The following is a 17,956-nucleotide window of genomic DNA, read 5'->3' as shown; positions in this document are numbered from 1 at the left end:
GTGCAACTTCCTTTTACAAAAGACATGCTGACTCCTCCACATCCATATAAAATCAAGTGCCAGCTCATTCTGATCTATATTATTCTTTTGACAATGCAGCACAGTACAAAGCCAGATTTCTGTCTGCTGCTCCCTAAGCTCCCTGGAACTCTCTTGCAAGTTAGCATCATATCAGCCCTGTCTGTTTTCCAATAGGAATGAGGAGATTTTAATTGAAAGGTTGCATACAAGTATTAATTATTCAGCAGTTCCTCTCCTGACTCCTTCCTGGGCTCTGACATCCTGGTCCCTGCAGGCAAGTACTCCTAATTTAGTAGTTGGGTTTGAGATGGGTTCTGCTAAGGAAACCAAGCACAATTTAGATGCTTCAGGAACTCAATGTTTCTTTCTGCTCCACCTCCTGATTTTTCACACCTGGGTCTCCACAGGTTTTTTCAAGCTTTTGGACAAACTTCTTATTCCCAACATATCTGGGAAAGAACTGTTACTTTTTATACTTTCTGGAAGCCTTTGAAAGTGTTTATTCTTTTCTATCTTCCTCACTTGGTCATGACTTCAGCTTTTGGAAGGATGCCCCTGCCTCTCCAGCCTTCCTTCCCTGCTGCTTCACATCAGAACTTCTCTCTCTCACAGCAATTGATAGAGTTGAGGCATTTCCTCTGCAGCACAGAGCCTTGAAATCAGCTTCAGCTCCCTACAAAGGTTTCATCCTTGTCACTGCTCCTTTCAGTTTCTTTTTAACCTGCTGCTTCATTCTGATAGATTTTCCCTTTGCAAATCAAGGAGTTTCACTTCTCTGAAGTTTTTGGCTTGGGTTACTTCTGCGGGATCTGTAAGTACACTTGTGTTCACTGGCAGTACAATTCTGCACCAAGTTCTGCACAGTTCCCAGAAGAAAGTCAAAATTATCTTCCCCTCTCTAGATTCCTTCACCAGATGTTTCCCAAGGATGTCATTCTTGGACTGGGGTACCAGTTTTCGCTCATTGTTTTTCCTGTTTTAAAGCTGCATACTCCTTATTATTCTATATTTTTCCTACCTCAAAAAGCAGGTATTTCAGATTATTGCTTGGTTTATCATGCTGCATTTTCTTTGTTTGTTCTACAGAAATTGTGAAAGCTAATGCTTCAAGAAAGGTAATTAGCATTTAGCTATTATTCATCATGTAAGTGCAGAATAATTGTTTGCATTGCTTCTATTTTGTTGTCCTTAATAAATATATAAACATCCAGAAAGATGAATCCACAAAACAGATCCAGTTCTGCTCATACCAAGGAATTTAAAATAATTGCTCTCTTTGGAATTTCAGAATGAAATACATCTCTGAATAAAACAGTTTCTTTAGAACCTCAAAGTAAAGCAAGAAATGACAAGACCTTGCAAGAAGTTTATTTTCATTGCTCACTGAATAATAGCTGCGACAGTTATTTAACCCTCACTCAACTCTTGCTGTTGATGTTGATGCTGATCATGTTTGACACCTCAAACCAGCATGTCAGTAAGAAAATAAGCTATAACTGAAAACTTCTCATTAAGTAAGATTTTGTTTTTTAAACACCTGTTATGGGAATAATACTGCCTTGAACTGCAGTGGGAAATGAGCAAGGTAAAGAAATTGCTGGAAACCTGAATGCTGGACAGAATGGTACAGATGGCATTTTTAGGTCAAAGGCTAAATCCTCACAGAACAAAAGACAAAGTAACTGCAGAGAGAACAAAAAGCATCAGCCCTAATATTGCACACACTCATTAAATGTGTCAGCTGGCTGTACAGAGAGGTAAGAAATGAGATTTAGGTACCAGTCAGTATCCAGTGCTACTGTTCCTTCAGCTGAGCCCATTTCCCTGCCTCTGTTCCTGAAGCTGCTGAGGTTATGGAGACAATGATTCCCTTATTGCACTTGTACTTCTGTGACAGAATCCCCTGAGCTGGAAGGAGCCACAAGAGAGTCCAGCTCCTGTCCCTGCCCAGACCCCCACCAACCCCACCCTGGGCATCCCTGGCAGCGCTGGCCCAACGCTCCTGGAGCTCTGGCAGCCTCGGGGCCGTGCCCATTCCCTGGGGAGCCTGGGCAGTGCCAGCACCCTCTGGGGGAAGAACCTTTCCTGCTCTCCAGCCTGACCTGCCCTGGCCCAGCCCCAGCCGTTCCCTGGCTCCTGTCCCTGTCCCAGAGCAGAGACTGGAGCTGCCCCTCTGCTTCCCTTCACCACAACGTTGTAACTGTGGTGAGTCTCCCCTCAGTCTCCTCTTCTCCAGGTTGAACAGATCAAGTGACTTGAGTAAGAACTACTGCCTTCTCCTCTAAATCACACAAGAGAAACCACAGAATCTGCCAGGCCATTCTCCAGTACTGACTCAGCACCAGAAGGAAAACTTTGAGCCTGCAGTTACACATTTTCCAGGCTTTGAGTGTACAATATCCAGTCATGAGAATAGAGAAAGGCAAGACCTCAGCAAGCCAGACCCCACCACTTCCTACGGCCTCTGTTACTCAAAAGAGTTACAGGAATCCCAAGATAGGCTTTCCATCACAGCTCTGAGCAGGCTGCAGGGACAGTGCCTGACCCACCCCACACTCACACAGAGCTCTCCTGCTCAGGATTCCAGCTGCATGTTTGAGCTCACACCCTCATTCTCTATGGATCATCAAGCCTACCCTGTAGGATAACACATACCCAAGGTGGGCAAATTAACATCAGAATAAAGCAACGTACAAGACACCCTGGGAACAGGTTTGAGGGAGAGGGGAAATGTTTTACATCATCTCCCAGAATAAGCTGATGGAATTCCCGAATCTCAGGACAAGGGAACTGGTAATGAGAGAGAAGTAAATTCTTCCACCTCTGGGTTGAAATCCAAGTCAGGCTGGTAGCAGCCAAGACCCATTAGCTCAACATCTGCTAGTTGTTTGGCAGCCCATGTGAAGTGAGTTATATTCCTCAGTGTCCACATCCCAGTGCCACTAATTGGCACCACATTGGCAATCTAAACACAGAGGTTAAGGTCTGAGCACACAGCAGGCAGCAGCCCTGAGATCAGGCAGCTCCAGTTTGGAGGACACATGTGATAAATTATACTGCTGGTATATGGAACTCCATTTAATTGCCCCGTCATCCTGTCCTGCCCCCAGAATAAAACTCTAAATGCAGGCGAGCCAGCGAACCCTGCCCAGGACACAGCTCCTGCAGCAGTAACACACATTGCTAGGTCCATTACCAGTCAAAGCAACTTAAACAACTGCTGACATTTTAAGCAAAATTCTGTACAGCATGAATTTAAGTATGAGCTAAAGTGTTTGGATAATAGTTACCAATATCCATAAAAACAGTATCTTTCCCTAAACTCCAGTATTTTAATGCAAAAATGCAACACTCACTAAAAAGGCAGTAACAATGTCATCTTACAGATCCCAAATAACAAGGCTATTTTCTTTTTGTCTTTCCTTCTCATGCAGCTTTCCAACAAAGAGTGCACAGGACCAAAGCTGATTTGAAAACACAACCCATTAACTTTTAGAGAATTATTCTTTTTATTGCCCCATGGTAAAACATTTCTGAGGACAAAAAAAAGTTGTTAGCTCTTAATACATAGTAATAAAGGACAATTGATTTTTCATATCATCTGAATATGGCAGCATAAAATAAGTCTAAACTATGAGGGAAGGAAACTCATGTTACAGTTTAGAAACTGTTCCTGATGTTTACACATCACTTCAGTTTAAAGAACTGCTTATGATGGGAACATGATGAAAGCTGTTGAGCATGAAGGAAGGGAGATGGAAATGAAGCCAAAAGAAACATCTTTGCCAGAACTCTACAAGAAAAGAGAATCAGAGTCAGTTAGTTTGGGAGGGACCTCTGGAGTTTTCCAATCCAATCAGCTGCTCAAAGAATGGCCACCTTCAAAGTGGGGTAAGGTTGCCCAAAGATATTGTAGATGAAAGCACAACATAGTACAGTGCCCTGCAAAATCTACCTGTAAAGACATTTTTCTTGCAAGCCAAATGCCCTTCATTTACCACTACTCTGGAAATGATTCCACTCTGAGCTGTCCTGAGAAACAATAGGGCCAGCAGCCATCAGGAACAGGGATACACTGCCAAGGGAACAGACCTAATCTGAGCACCCAGTAGGACCAAGGGATGGAGAACTTCAGATGCTAGAAGGCAGACTTGACGACAAGAGACTGAGAGAGCTTGGAAAGTCCAGTCCTCACACAAAACCACAAGATCTGTGTTTTACTTTATCTGACATTGGAGAGGTATGCTCAGCCTGAGAAAAGGGCAGCAGTGACACAAGGCCAGCGGGCACGAAAACAAACCCAACCCCAGTGTGCATTCCACAGCCAGGCCCAAAGGAGGTGTTTTCCTTCTTGTGCAAGGAACGCTCCAACCGTTCACAGCCAGGGGGTGATTGTCCCTCAGCTGCCTCATACAGGAACAGCCTGCTGCTTTGGCACAGCTCTGCCTGCCCTGCCTGGCACTGCCTGCCCTGCCTGGCACTGCCTGGCTCTGCCTGGCTAAGCCTGACACTGCCTGCCCTGCCAGCTCTGCCAGGCTCTGCCTGCCCTGCCTGGCTAAGCCTGACACTGCCTGCCCTGCCAGCTCTGCCAGGCTCTGCCTGCCCTGCCTGGCTAAGCCTGACACTGCCTGCCCTGCCAGCTCTGCCAGGCTCTGCCTGCCCTGCCTGGCTCTGCCTGCACTGCCTGCCCTGCCAGGCTCTGCCTGCCCTGCCTGGCTCTGCCTGGCTAAGCCTGACACTGCCTGCCCTGCCAGCTCTGCCTGCCCTGCCAGGCTGTGCCTGCACTGCCTGGCCCTGCCAGCTCTGTCTGCCCTGCCTGGCTAAGCCGGACACTGCCTGGCCCTGCCAGCTCTGCCAGGCTCTGCCTGGCCCTGCCAGGCTCTGCCTGCCCTGCCTGGCCCTGCCTGGCTCTGTCTGCCCTGCCTGGCTCTGTCTGCCCTGCCTGGCACTGCCTGCCCTGCCTGGCTCTGTCTGCCCTGCCTGGCTCTGCCTGGCTCTGTCTGCCCTGCCTGCCCTGCCTGGCACTGCCTGGCTCTGTCTGCCCTGCCTGGCCCTGCCTGGCACTGCCTGGCTCTGTCTGCCCTGCCTGGCCCTGCCTGGCACTGCCTGGCTCTGTCTGCCCTGCCTGGCCCTGCCTGGCACTGCCTGGCTCTGTCTGCCCTGCCTGGCCCTGCCTGGCACTGCCTGGCTCTGTCTGCCCTGCCTGGCCCTGCCTGGCACTGCCTGGCTCTGTCTGCCCTGCCTGGCCCTGCCTGGCCACTGACAAAGCCAGACCAGCCTGACTCCCACCAAAAGGTGCTGCCAGTCCTGAGGGTCTGCACAAGCTGTCGAGGATTCTGTTATCTCTTCTCCCCCTCTGCTCTGCCTTCATGAGACCCCACCTGCAGTGCTGTGCCCAGCTTTGGAGGCCTCAGCAATGGAAAGACCTGGAGCTGCTAGAGCCTGTCCAAAGGAGACCACAGAGCTGCTCCAAGGGCTGCATCCCCTCTGCTCTGGAGCCAGCCCGGGACAGTTGGGGGTGTTCTCCTGGAGAAGAAAAAGCTCCTTGGACACCTCAGAGCTCCTTCCACGGCCTGAAGAGGGCTTGTAAAATGGAGGAAGTCAGATTTTTTTATACAGGCAGGTAGTGACAGGACAAGGGGGAATGGCTTCACACTGCTAGAGGGTGGGATTAAATTAGACATTAGGAAGAAATTCTTCCCTGTGAGGTAGTGAGGCCCTGGCACAGGGTGCCCAGAGCAGCTGTGGCTGCCCCTGGATCCTTGGAAGTGTCCAAGGCCAGGCTGGACAGGGCTTGGAGCAACCTGGGATAGTGGAAGGTGTCCCTGCCATGGCAGGGGGTGGCACTGGATGGGCTCCAAGCTCTTTTCCAACCTAAACCAGTCTGAAATTCTGTAATTCAAGATGGACCAAGGGATTTGTCTGATAGAGCAGGACCTCTCCTTCCCCAGAGCTCCAATATCCCTGCCAGGCTATCCCTGCATCTGCTTCTGGCAGCAAGGACACAACACTCTTTTCCCCTTTACTATTTAAGGCTTAAGGGTAGATCTTGTTTTACTCTCTTCTATACTTCTGAGGAGTATAATAGGCTCATGACATATTTTTTAAATGCCAGACCAATTCCTTCTGTTTTAAGACACGTTATTAGCAGCTTCTTTTACAATCACACCACTGCAAATGAATCTACTGACACTTGAGGCAGGAGCTGCTGTGCTGACATCTGCAAGAGATATAAAGGGGATGTGATGATTGCCAGGAGTCCAGCACTAGCTGGAAAAAAACAGACTGGCACCAGAAACATCAATACTGCAACTGCTCTGCTTTTGGCAACATTTGGGTCCCAAGCTGCCAGTTCAGGAGGTGCTGAGGTGCTTCAGCACTAATTCCTGATGCTGCAGGACTGTGGGGTGACAGGGCCAAGCAAAGGTTATCATCATGTGATGTAGTGAGCTGCTTCACTGAGCAGCTCTCATGTGCACTTCTGAACCCTCATGCAAGTATCAAGCAAGCATTTATACTCCAAAGAAATATTTTTTCACAAAACCAAGTATAGGAATAATACCAAACTCATGAGTTTCCTGAGAATAATTCCTCTCCATTTAGAAAACAGGAGGGGTCCAAGAAAGAACTTCTCTAGAGGGGAGGAAGAGAGGAAGGAAGGAAATGTGAAATTACATACACCTCTAGATAAATTCCCCTTAAAAAAAAAAAGGAAGGAAATTAGAGTTAACTATAAAGAGCATGTTTAGCATCACTACACAAGCTGGGGAAAAAACCTCGGAAATCCTGGCCAAAGATAATGCTGCCTCCTCCAGTCCCTGCCAGGCTTGCCCCAGGCAGAGGGGAAAAGGCCATTTTTCACCCTTTTACCACTCTGAAGTTACAAATCACAGTCACCATTTGATGATCACCTCTCCCTATGTCATCCTAGGTTTCTTTGTAATAAGGCTGTTAAAAAACATGTGTTTTCACTTTTTTTTATTATTAATAATAAAGGATAACTTATAACTGAGCAAAGGCTCTGTTGATACAACAACATGTGGATTAAAGCTGAAAGGAGAAAGAAAGCTGTACTAATAAACTGACAATCCTGCTCAGAGGCCTTATATCCAGATGAGTGTAACAAATCATGAGGAAAGATTTCTCTTTGGCTGAAAAAACGATTTATTTAGGCATGGAACAAGAGTATTTTAAAATTGCTTTGGACGTTGTACATAAAAGACTTTCTCCATTTTTGTTCTTTTTGGTTCGTTTTCTGTTGAGTTTTAGCATATACCCAAAGTTTTGCATTTGCTTTACTTAAAGATGGTTACTTTTTGATCCTTAAACCTCTGACAAGTCAGCCAGACAGCACCACTGGGCTCCTACAGAAACAAGAGAGGAAAAAAGAAAGGGAAAAGTGGTTCTTGCTCCATTACATCATTACATTCAGTAGAAAACTGCCCAAAATTTAAGCTTTCCCCATTATGCTCCTCTCATGTGCTTTTACAGTTGCATTTGTTCCCTTAACCTCTATCAGCAGGGGCTTTTTCACTCTTTTTTAAGCAGGAGACACTCTGCACTATTGCTGCCTTCCCCTATCACACACAAATTGTCCCACAGTGGGTTCTGAGCCCAGCACAAGAACCTGCCCAGTCAGAGTGTCACTCTGGGCAGGTGAACAGCAGGGAGGGGCTCAGAAATCCCAGTCACACCACCAGCCCCAAAACACTGCCCAGAATCAGCACTGGGCCTCCAGAGCCAAAATCAGGGCTTGGCAGAACTTGAGTACAACACTGAACTGTAACTATAGATGAGTCTAAGTACTGCAACCATGTTTGTTAATAAAAATCTAATTTGTACCTGGGGCTGATTTCAGAGCTAAAGCATCTAACGATTCCCCTTAACACACTGTGCTGTGGGGATGGCATTGGCCAACTCAGGCAAACATGTCACCACAGAACACAGCTGTCTTCAAACAGTGACAAAAACCAAAACACCATCACCATAAAACAAAACTTTCAGTTCCACAGGAATGTTCTGTGAGGAGATATTACTCAAAACTGGCAGAAGGTGTTTCCCACAAGCAAGGTAGAGCTCCTCTTAAGTATGTTCTGAAATGTCCCTGGCTCCTGGATTACCATGACTTTTTAGAACATCCAAACTGTGGTAAAACACGAGAGGGATCTGGATATGGGATGGAGGATAACACTTAAAGGGTGAAGATTTTGGCTGAAGCCTCTGCCGTTCACAGTGTCAGTCCTGAAGTCACTTACAGAAATCACAAGAGTACAAGAAACATTCTTCAAACCCATTAAAAACCACAATCCCCAGCAGTCTCACAGACGAGATGCTTTAAGCTCAACAACTGTTTTTATCTCTGCAGAGGAGTCCCTGTGTATTCCATTCCACCTTAAAATCCATCTTGCAGCCAGACAAATAAAAGGTTCCTCAGGAATTCCAGCTGATGCAGTCACTGGGAGGCCATCCCAGCCTGCCTGCCTGCCTGCTGCTGTATTCCCAACCCTGAAAGGATCCAGGGGGCACATTTTAGCCCGGATCAGCTCTGGGCTGCTCTGTCCCCTAGCCATTCCCTTTGCCCAGAGCAGCTGTGGCACCCTCCAGGAGAGCAGTGGGAGCTGGGACATGCAGAGTGCTGCCTCTGTCGCAGGGCTGCTCTGCAGGACGCCCAGCCCAGCCCAGCCCAGCCTGCAGGGGCTGTCACCCTGTGCCATCAGGTGCCTCTCAGGCTGCAGGATCTCCCCAGGTGTGCTTCCCACACACCTGCAGCCACCCACGTGGCTCAGGCAGCTCCTGCTGCCTCCTCCTGTGCTGTCCCACTGAGGGATGCTGGAGAACCCCTGAGCAGGCAATCTCTCTGTGCCAAAAAGCTGCCAAGGGGATGGAAAGCTCTGGGGGGACAGAAAGGGAAAGTGCAAGAGGAGATTAAAAACTAGGAGAGGAAAAATAAGGCCAGACCAGGACTTTTTCTTATTATTCTGCTTTGATTGGAGAATGAAGTCTCGTGGCCAACAGAGTTCACAGAAGGCTAGCACAGTGATTCAGGACTCCAAAGCAAGTGCTGTCTCCTGGCTGAAGCACAGAACCTGCTCTGATAAACTCTCCTGTGGTCAGTGTTTGCTGTCCTTACCCTACAGACAATAGAGCTGCCCCTTGCAGTACAGCTCCCTGGCAGGGCACACATGGCAGTCTGGAGGGAGCTGCTCAGCCAGAGAGCTGGCTCTGTGCACGGCTGTCCCTGCCCTGTCACCTGTCACCACCCCATCCTCCTCTCCCATCCTGGAGAGGCACAGGAGCTCCCGGAGCGGTGACAGAAGCACACCATCCCTGAGAGCTGAGCCTTGAGCCCTGCAGGGAGGGCTCCAGCCCAGGAAACACGGCTTGGCTCCTGCCAAGCTTCCCCAGGGTGGGGATCAGTCACTGCTAATTGCTCACAATGCTTCTGGCTCCCACCGGTTTGGTTTGGTTTGGTAAAAGCAAAACAAGGTATGTTTGGACAAAGGTGAGATTATGTTTGTGTTTACAGACAATCTGACTCCTGCATATAAAGAATGCTGTTCCTTGGACAAAAAACTAAAAACATAGGGAAATCAAAAGTAATGCAAATGATCTGGCTCTATAATCTTGCCAGAACAGAAGCACCATGAAAGCAGTTGAACAATAATCATGGTCTTAAATTTCACTTCTATGACTCCTGCTTTGTTCAATATTTAAATTATATTTTAAAAAAATTCTAAACCACTTCAGATTTCAAAGCACATTTATATATATTGATTAATTCATGCAAGGTAAAAATCATTATCCTCTTTTTGACACAAGGAAAGTGAAAGGAGATGCAACAAACTGTTTGTCAAAGGCACAGATAGAACTGGTGGAAGGGATGGTACTAAACCCCAAGAGTTTCAGAAGCATCTTCTATTTTTATAAATGATTTACTTTTTTAAAGACAATAGCAACCAAAAAATATCCAGAATGGATACAGATTTAGGATCAGGACAGTTTATGGGGTAAAAGCCATGAGAAAAACAAGTTCATTCATTCACATTTGGAATACTGCAGTGAATACTCTAACAATTTTTGTTGCTATATTCCATATAGAGCACAAGCATGAAATCAACCCACAACACAGGCAGTCCTGCCTGGATTACCCAGGGTAATCCAGCTCCAGACTCCCACTTTCTGCTCTGGGGGCAAAGGACGTTGGCAGCAGGATTTCTCTGGAGAGCTGCTGGGGATTGCGGCTGCTCAGCTCCCTGGCTGATTCCAGAGTGCCCTCTAACGAGGCTGCAGCTGCATTTCACACACTCAGGGACACCAGGAAAACCCCAAGCGAGCCTTGTCTCCACTTGAAAACTGGAAAGCAGATGACAGACACTAACTGGTGACTGCTCCTGCACAGGTATTTTATATCGCCCTGCACTGTAAAAGCCCTCGCTGGTAAATACCTCAGTAGGCAGCAGGACTATAGAGAAAGATGGGAAAATTCACAGTTCTCCCATTCCAAGAGAAGAAAGGATGCTGAGTAAGATGAAAGTTAACCCAGTGCAGCTTTTTAAGATAAACAGAGTTTTACACAATCTGTAAGGAATTGATGGGTGACTTTTCAACATATGATGTATTTAAATCAAACTTTACAAAAATAAGTGAATATAATCAATGAAGTTCACAAATCAAAATGGAATTTCCTTGAATATATTCCTTAATACACTGGTGTACCATAAAACACTGACTATTTGGTCTGCACCCAAGAGTGGTAACACAAGCTGCAGTGGTGGAACAGGACTGGCTACAAGTTCATACAGCAGACACATGGTCTATTGCCCAATTCCCTTTCACCCACCTACGTAAACTAATAAACTATCCTGCAAACCAGAAAAGTTCTTATTGAGACACAAATCCCATGCTGATCCTCAGAACAGAAATTCAGTTTAACAATCTCAGCATCGCATTGTCAGGATGCGGCTGTTCCTTGCCCTTGAAGCTGTACCTACAGCTATGCCAGGAGAGCACAGCTGCTCACTGTCGGCTCAGAAGAGTCACAGCAGCTCCTGTGCAGCTCCTGTCCCCTCCCTCCCCCCATCCTGCACCAAGGCACCCCACTCAGGTGTCCCTCAACATCCCAGCTGGGAGCAGAAAGTGCACAATGATCCTTTTCCAAGCTCCTACAAGACAGAATGGAAAGGGGCAGAAGTTCCTGAAGTTGCACTGCCCCCATCCTGCCAGATGTGTGTCAGAAGCCTCTGAACAGACCTGGCAAACTCAGCCCAAGGGGCAAATTCAGGGAGGCAAACCCTGAGGGAGGACGGTGGAGGTGTCAGCTGCTGGGCCATGTCTGGGGGACCCTGCTGCCACCAGGATCTGCGAGGAAGCGAGCAGGCCTGTGAGCACTTGTACGCCTGGCAGCTCAACACCTCAGCCCCAGGGCCCCAGCAGGCACCTGGCTAATGCAGGTCAGGAGACAGACATTGCTAGGCAGCACATTCTTCCTTGAACCCATCTCACATACTTGCCAACTTCTTTGCTCCTTGCAAAGCATCTTTACTGTAATGATAAGATTGCGAGGTGCAATGAGGGGAGACCTCAGAGAAATCTGCAGCGCCTCCCGAGGGACAGCTCCCATCTCTGCTCTGGGACAGGGACAGGAGCCAGGGAACGGCTGGAGCTGGGCCAGGGCAGGTCAGGCTGGAGAGCAGGAAAGGTTCTTCCCCCAGAGGGTGCTGGCCCTGCCCAGGCTCCCCAGGGAATGGGCACGGCCCCGAGGCTGCCAGAGCTCCAGGAGCGTTGGGACAGCGCTGCCAGGGATGCCCAGGTGGGGTTGGTGGGGGTCTGGGCAGGGCAGGGACAGGGGCTGCGCTGGGTGATCCTGGTGGTCCCTTCCTGCTCAGGGGATTCTGTGATTCCATCTGGGTCACCAAAGACTAAGACCTTACCAATGTGATGAATGATGCAGGGAACCAGCAGCCTGACCCACACAGGTTATCCACTTCAACAAGCACAGCACCCCCAGGAATGCTCCACTCCATGCCTGCCATGGCCCAGCGGCCACCACTGCTCACAAACAGCCCTGGACAACACCAGCCTCAGCTGCACAGGTAACAAAAACCTGCCCTGCTCCAGCTGAAACTGTAGCTTGAGCCTGTACAGCCCAACTGCACTGCCCTTCTCAAAGAGCCACACTCATTTCCTTTCAGCTTCTACCAGTGGGAGATTCAAGTCCCTGAGGAATATTTTCCAAAACTGTGCAGGCAATTGTATAACCTGAGGAACCCACGTGGAGCAGTTTGATAGAGCCAGCGCTTCCCAAGCAGTGCTGAGTCCCTCCTGTGTGCTCGCTCACATGTTCAAACATTCCTCACAGCACTGCAACATTCCAGCCAACTCCTCCTGACAAAACAGCTTATTCCTTGAGGAGACTCAGGCAGAGCTTGACATTACAAAGATAAGCAGTGGGCAGACAGTCCTGGCTGTTTTGAAAAAGAGACTTTTCTTTCATGAACATGTAACCCAAACAAAGCTCAGTGAATTGGTGTAAAATCAAAAATGATTACACAGTCTCTTTTGAACCCGACCTGCATCCTATTCAGCACAGAATAAAAACTGTAAAAAAGGCAAGAGCAAATTAATCCCTGAAATGGGTAAGTGAACCACAGCTGTGTGCAGAGCTGTAAGGGTAACCCCTTGTTAGGCACTCTGCTTTTGAAGGCAAGCTGAGCAACAGCCAAGAATAAATCACATTGTGTGGGTATCACAAGCCATGGAATGAGCAAAAAAAAAAACAGTGTTACATTAATCAAGAGTCTAAAACTACAGCAGCCACACATTTAGACTTAACATGAAATGTGGCCATACCCTTGGCAGAGCTGGAGATGTAATAAAGAGGAAATGATTTAAATGCATTAAATCCATGTAGAGCTGGAGTGTCTCCTGCCCTGGCTCAGTAGTGTGGGACAAGGATCCCTGCAATGCCCAGCCCAGCAGCTGCACAGGAGCCAGAGCTCACGTGTGCAGACACACCTGCAGCTTTGCTCTCCCAAACAGACCCAGAGATGGACTGAAGCACTGCGCAGAGAATTTGGCTGCTGTATGACAAGAAAAAGAGGCTTGGATGCATTTTTTATGTCAGTTGCTACCACGACAAGCAGGGGCAGGTATGGCCTGCAGGAACAGCAGCCCCAGAGCAGGACACCGACAGGAACCACTCCTGATATGTCCGTTTCAAATTGGTTTCTGGGCTGCTACTGTTCAAATATTTACACAACAGAAATTCGACTTTTTTTTTTCTCTGCTTAATTCTTCCATTCTTCTTATTTATAGCTCATTTTTCTTCATTAGCAAATTCCTTCTCCACATTCAGTGTGGCAAGTACAAGGAATACACAACTTTGTCCATGAGACAGGGTCAGGGAAGGCACAGAACCCTCATGTGTTACAGGTGATCAGACAGAAATTGAAGAGTTTTTAACTGCTCCTGGTCTGATCAGATTCCAAAACAATTAGTCTTTCTTTACCTGCATTTCCACCTATTCCTTGCAGAAGAAACTGCAAAGAGGATTATTCTGTAAGAATTAGTAATACATGATTTTTCTGCTGTAGAAATGTCTTTGACAGAAGCAGTTGCCTCAACCCTCAAACAGGTCTGTTCAGAGCCAGCACGAGGGGCTGTGCCCAGTGGCAAAGCTGAGACTGAAGGAGCTGTTAATGACACAGGCAGGGTTTATTGCCCGATTCTCACCTGCAGCCCACAAAGCAGGATTTGCCCCAGGTCTCCCAGCAGGGAGTTCAGTCAGCACAGGTGGGAAAAGGACGCGCAGCTCCTGACCTTAAACTCTGGACAAGGCTCTCACCTGCCAGGCCCGAGTTCATGGCACTTGGTCTCATTGCAACACCGAGCCTCCACGTGTATTCCCAAAGAGTCAAAGTCTTTTATCCCCTGGGAAAACAGCTTTCCAGACTTCCAATATCCCACGTATACACACCCCCTTCTTTCATTTTTCTGCAAGATTTTTTCAGACGTTTATCACTGACATCTGCCATAGTTCCTCCAACACTGTATCAATTTATTACACATTCATTCAGATGAAGGATGAACATGCGAATCTGCAGGATGTTCAGCCCTTGGCACTTGTCCTGTTTCTGTTCCTCAGTTCCTCTGTGACCAGCCCTCCCTCCAGTGCCCCTGGTTACCAAGGGAGCTGCTTGAAGAGGTTGCCAGAGCACCAAGAATCCTCAGAGAGCTACAAAAAGTATATTTTATTTAAAGACATATTACACAGACTCAGTAATTAGCTTCTGAATTAAATTACTAAAACTCGGTTCAGAAGAACACTCTTAATTCCAATGAAATGTCCTGTCATTAGCTCAGAGGTGCCCTGTTCATTCCCTCTCCTCCCAGGTTACATCACTGCACACATCAGCAAGATACTTAATGCACATCTGGGTAAATTATTCATTCACAGGAGCAGCTGCTTTGGTTGTCTGGGTATAACTGAGCCTCTGTGAACTGGCATCCACCTCTGTGTGGATCCCTCTGCACCCCCTGAGAGCTGAGAACTCCCAGCACAGGGAGCTCACCTCTCTCCACGCTGCCTCTGGAGAATCCCACAAGTTGCACTTTTTCCAGCTGTGCCAGTTGCTGTTTGCAGTGGAAAAGAGCAGTTTGAAGTGTTCAGCTTAATCCTTCTGTGTCTGCACGGGCTCTGTGCACCCCACACTGACTGAGGGGCTCTGTGTGAGCAGCCTCTGCCCCAACAGAGAGGAGTGCTTGCACTGCTGAACTGCAACACAGCTCTGTGCAGGTGAGTGGCAGCATTCCTACTGGCAGCACTGTTGCTTTAGGAACTCCAGACAGAGATTTTCTGATGGAGCATTTATGTTCCAGAAGATACATTTTGCTGTTTTTGCTCCATGTTAAAATGTTATTGTTTCTGCCCTACTGCTTGCCCAAACTGGCCTGGCCCCCCAGTACTGCCCAGGAGCCTGCTCTGAGCACACCTTCAGCTGAGGAGCTCCCAACACTGACAGGCCTTCCCCTCTGCCCAAACTGCTCCTGTAATTAATTACCCTGCACCACTGCTGGGAAGTTGGGTCACATTTAACAGAATTTGTGTAGCTGTGCCTCAGTTACCGGATCCCACTGTGTGCTTTGGGAAGGCTGACAGGATCCAGCTGTGGGAGAACTTCCCACAGGCATGGATTTCCAGAGTGCCTGAGTCACTCCTCAACTCTCTTCTCTTGAATGTGCCTGAATAAGCTGAGCTTATTCAGGGCCTGTTTTCCAGAACTGGAGCATTTCTGTGGCCTGCCCTGAACTCCCCAGGATTTTTCTATCTCACTGGAGAGCTCCTGGAACCAGAGCTGCCCTGGCAGCCCGTTCTAACCACGAGCACACACATGGTCCCTGCAGCTTGATTTTCTTTAGAAAAACTGGAAACCACACAAGCCATCAACTCCTCCCCCAGCAGCACAGTTCAGATTGTGCCACTACTGATGCACCTGTGTCACCTGTGTCACCTGTGCCAGTCCCCCTGCACCCCCAGCAGTGGCTGTGCTGGGAAGCTGCCGTGGTATCAAGATCCTCCTGCCAGGTGGAACCACTGAGCCAGGCAGGCCAGCAGTACCTTGTCCCTGGCATGTCCCCTCTGTCAGCAGGGACCCCGAACAGCAAAGGTGACACAGCTGCTTTGGGCTCAGCAGGGACTGAAATAAGGTGTGGAAAGCAGCTGGTTCCCACCCATCCACAGCTTCCATTTAGCAGCTGAGGCACCGTTTGTCCTAAGGCCGTTCTTAAATTTTGTATGGCAACACCACCTGTTTAATTAACTCGTCAAGTTGCACGAGAGTTCAATTCCTAGGAAAATCCAAGTACGTGGTTCTAAGCATTCATCAGCTGACTCAGATGCTGAAATCCCTTCCCAAGAAGAAGCACCAGTCACGGGATCTCCTTTCCAACCACACGTGGGTTAGCCTTTAATCTTTACATTCATTGCATCTGCAGGATCTAATTAGACACAAAATTTTAGCCGCTCATTTTATTTCACTCCTGCTTCTGACATCACGTTAACAAACTGTTTTTCTTTCCCTAAACCACATTTTATCTTTCCATGTGTACCCGCTGTACTTACAATTCCACTGACTCTTTTTCCCATTCTCTGCGACATTTCAACTCAGCGGCATGGAGCCCAACGAGTTTGTTTCAGCCCGAACGCCCCCAGCAGGGCTGCCGCGGCTGTCTTCGGTTTGTAAACTCGCACTTCACTCGCTCCAGCCGCTGTGCCCGGTCCCGCCGCCCCGCGGAGCTGAAGGGGCAATCCCCGCCGCTCCTGACCCTGCTCTCTCCGCCCCGCTCCCCGCGGGCACCGGCTCCTCGGCCCGGCCCAACCCCTCAGCCTGGCCTGGCCCGGCCCGGCCCCGGAGCCGCTTCGTGGCGCGATGCGGCCACCAGGAGCGGCCACCAGGAGCGGCCCCGCCGGGCCGGGCCCGCTCGCCGCTCCCCTGGGCTCCGAGCCGCTCCCCTGGGCTCCGAGCCGCTCGGGCCGGGCCCGCTCGCCGCTCCCCTGGGCTCCGAGCCGCTCGGGCCGGGCCCGCTCGCCGCTCCCCTGGGCTCCGAGCCGCTCGGGCCGGGCCCGCTCGCCGCTCCCCTGGGCTCCGAGCCGCTCGGGGCCGGGCCCGCTCGCCGCTCCCCTGGGCTCCGAGCCGCTCGGGCCGGGCCCGCTCGCCGCTCCCCTGGGCTCCGAGCCGCTCGGGGCCGGGCCCGCTCGCCGCTCCCCTGGGCTCCGAGCCGCTCGGGCCGGGCCGGGCCCGCTCGCCGCTCCCCTGGGCTCCGAGCCGCTCGGGGCCGGGCCCGCTCGCCGCTCCCCTGGGCTCCGAGCCGCTCGGGCCGGGCCGGGCCCGCTCGCCGCTCCCCTGGGCTCCGAGCCGCTCGGGGCCGGGCCGGGCCCGCTCGCCGCTCCCCTGGGCTCCGAGCCGCTCGGGCCGGGCCGGGACTCACCTGGCTCCGCCGGTCCGCCGCTCAAAGCCTTCCCCCCGCTGCGAGCCGCAAACGTCAGCGGCCCCGGAACGTCTCGCGCACGGCGGCGCGCCCCCATCGGTCTCCTGTTCCAGGGCACCGACGCGCGGCGCCGCCAGGGGGCGATGTCGCCCGCGGCAGCGCGCGAGCCCGGGGGCGGGGGCTCTGCCGTATTTACCAGAGTCCGGCGCCGCAATGCCTACCGTACTTACTGTAGCTAACTCGCACTCACGCGGCCGTGAGACTATCTACTGTATTAAACTCACGTTAAATATTTTATTCAAAGAAGCTCCCAAAGCGGTATTTTGGCCGCTGCAGCGCTGGCCGCGGGCTCGCTTCTGACGGCTGGTCAGGTGCCCTCTGGTGCCCTCAGCCAGCAGCATCCCCCCAGGGCCCGCTCAGGTGTGGCCGCCACTCTCACCGGTCTGTCCCGCCGGGTCCGGCCGCCTGCCGCGGTCCCTGTCCCATTCGGGGCTCCGTCTCTCCCGGGCTCCGTGTCCCCCCTTCCCGGGATCTGTGTCCCTTCCCGGGGCCCGTGTCCCTCTCCCCGCTCCTCCCAGGTCCATGTCCCATTCCGTGCTCAGTGTTCCCCGTCCCTGGTCCGTGTCCCATTCGGGGCTCGGTGTCCCCCGTCCCAGGTCCATGTCCCATTCCGTGCTCGGTGTCCCCCGTCCCAGGTCCATGTCCCATTCCGTGCTCGGTGTCCTCCCTCCCTGGTCCATGTCCCATTCCGTGCTCGGTGTCCCCCGTCCCAGGTCCATGTCCCATTCCGGGCTCGGTGTCCCCCGCCCCTGGTCCGTGTCCAATTCCGGGCTCGGTGTCCCATTCCGGGCTCGGTGTCCCCCGCCCCTGGTCCGTGTCCCATTCCGGGCTCGGTGTCCCCCGCCCCTGGTCCGTGTCCCATTCCGGGCTCGGTGTCTCGTCCCGCCGC

General features: G+C 50.7%; 1 protein-coding gene across 14 annotated transcripts in view; it reads right to left on the bottom strand.

The window, feature by feature from the left end:
* The window catches only part of EXD3 (exonuclease 3'-5' domain containing 3), a 254,131-nt gene extending 236,977 nt beyond the window's left edge, over positions 1–17,154 (bottom strand). For 6 of the 14 annotated variants that reach the window (XM_068211675.1, XM_068211686.1, XM_068211670.1 and 3 more), the window contains exon 1: positions 17,008–17,153. The gene's annotated coding sequence lies outside the window, so the exon portion shown is untranslated. Of the gene's footprint in view, positions 1–17,007 lie in introns of all 14 variants that reach the window. The other 8 variants (XM_068211681.1, XM_068211680.1, XM_068211678.1 and 5 more) reach the window with 2 other exon arrangements.
* Positions 17,155–17,956: the final 802 nt, after the last annotated feature.

Source organism: Anomalospiza imberbis, chromosome 21, assembly GCF_031753505.1.
Source record: "Anomalospiza imberbis isolate Cuckoo-Finch-1a 21T00152 chromosome 21, ASM3175350v1, whole genome shotgun sequence".
NCBI classification, from domain to species: domain Eukaryota; kingdom Metazoa; phylum Chordata; class Aves; order Passeriformes; family Viduidae; genus Anomalospiza; species Anomalospiza imberbis.
This window is presented reverse-complemented; position numbering and strand designations above follow the sequence as displayed.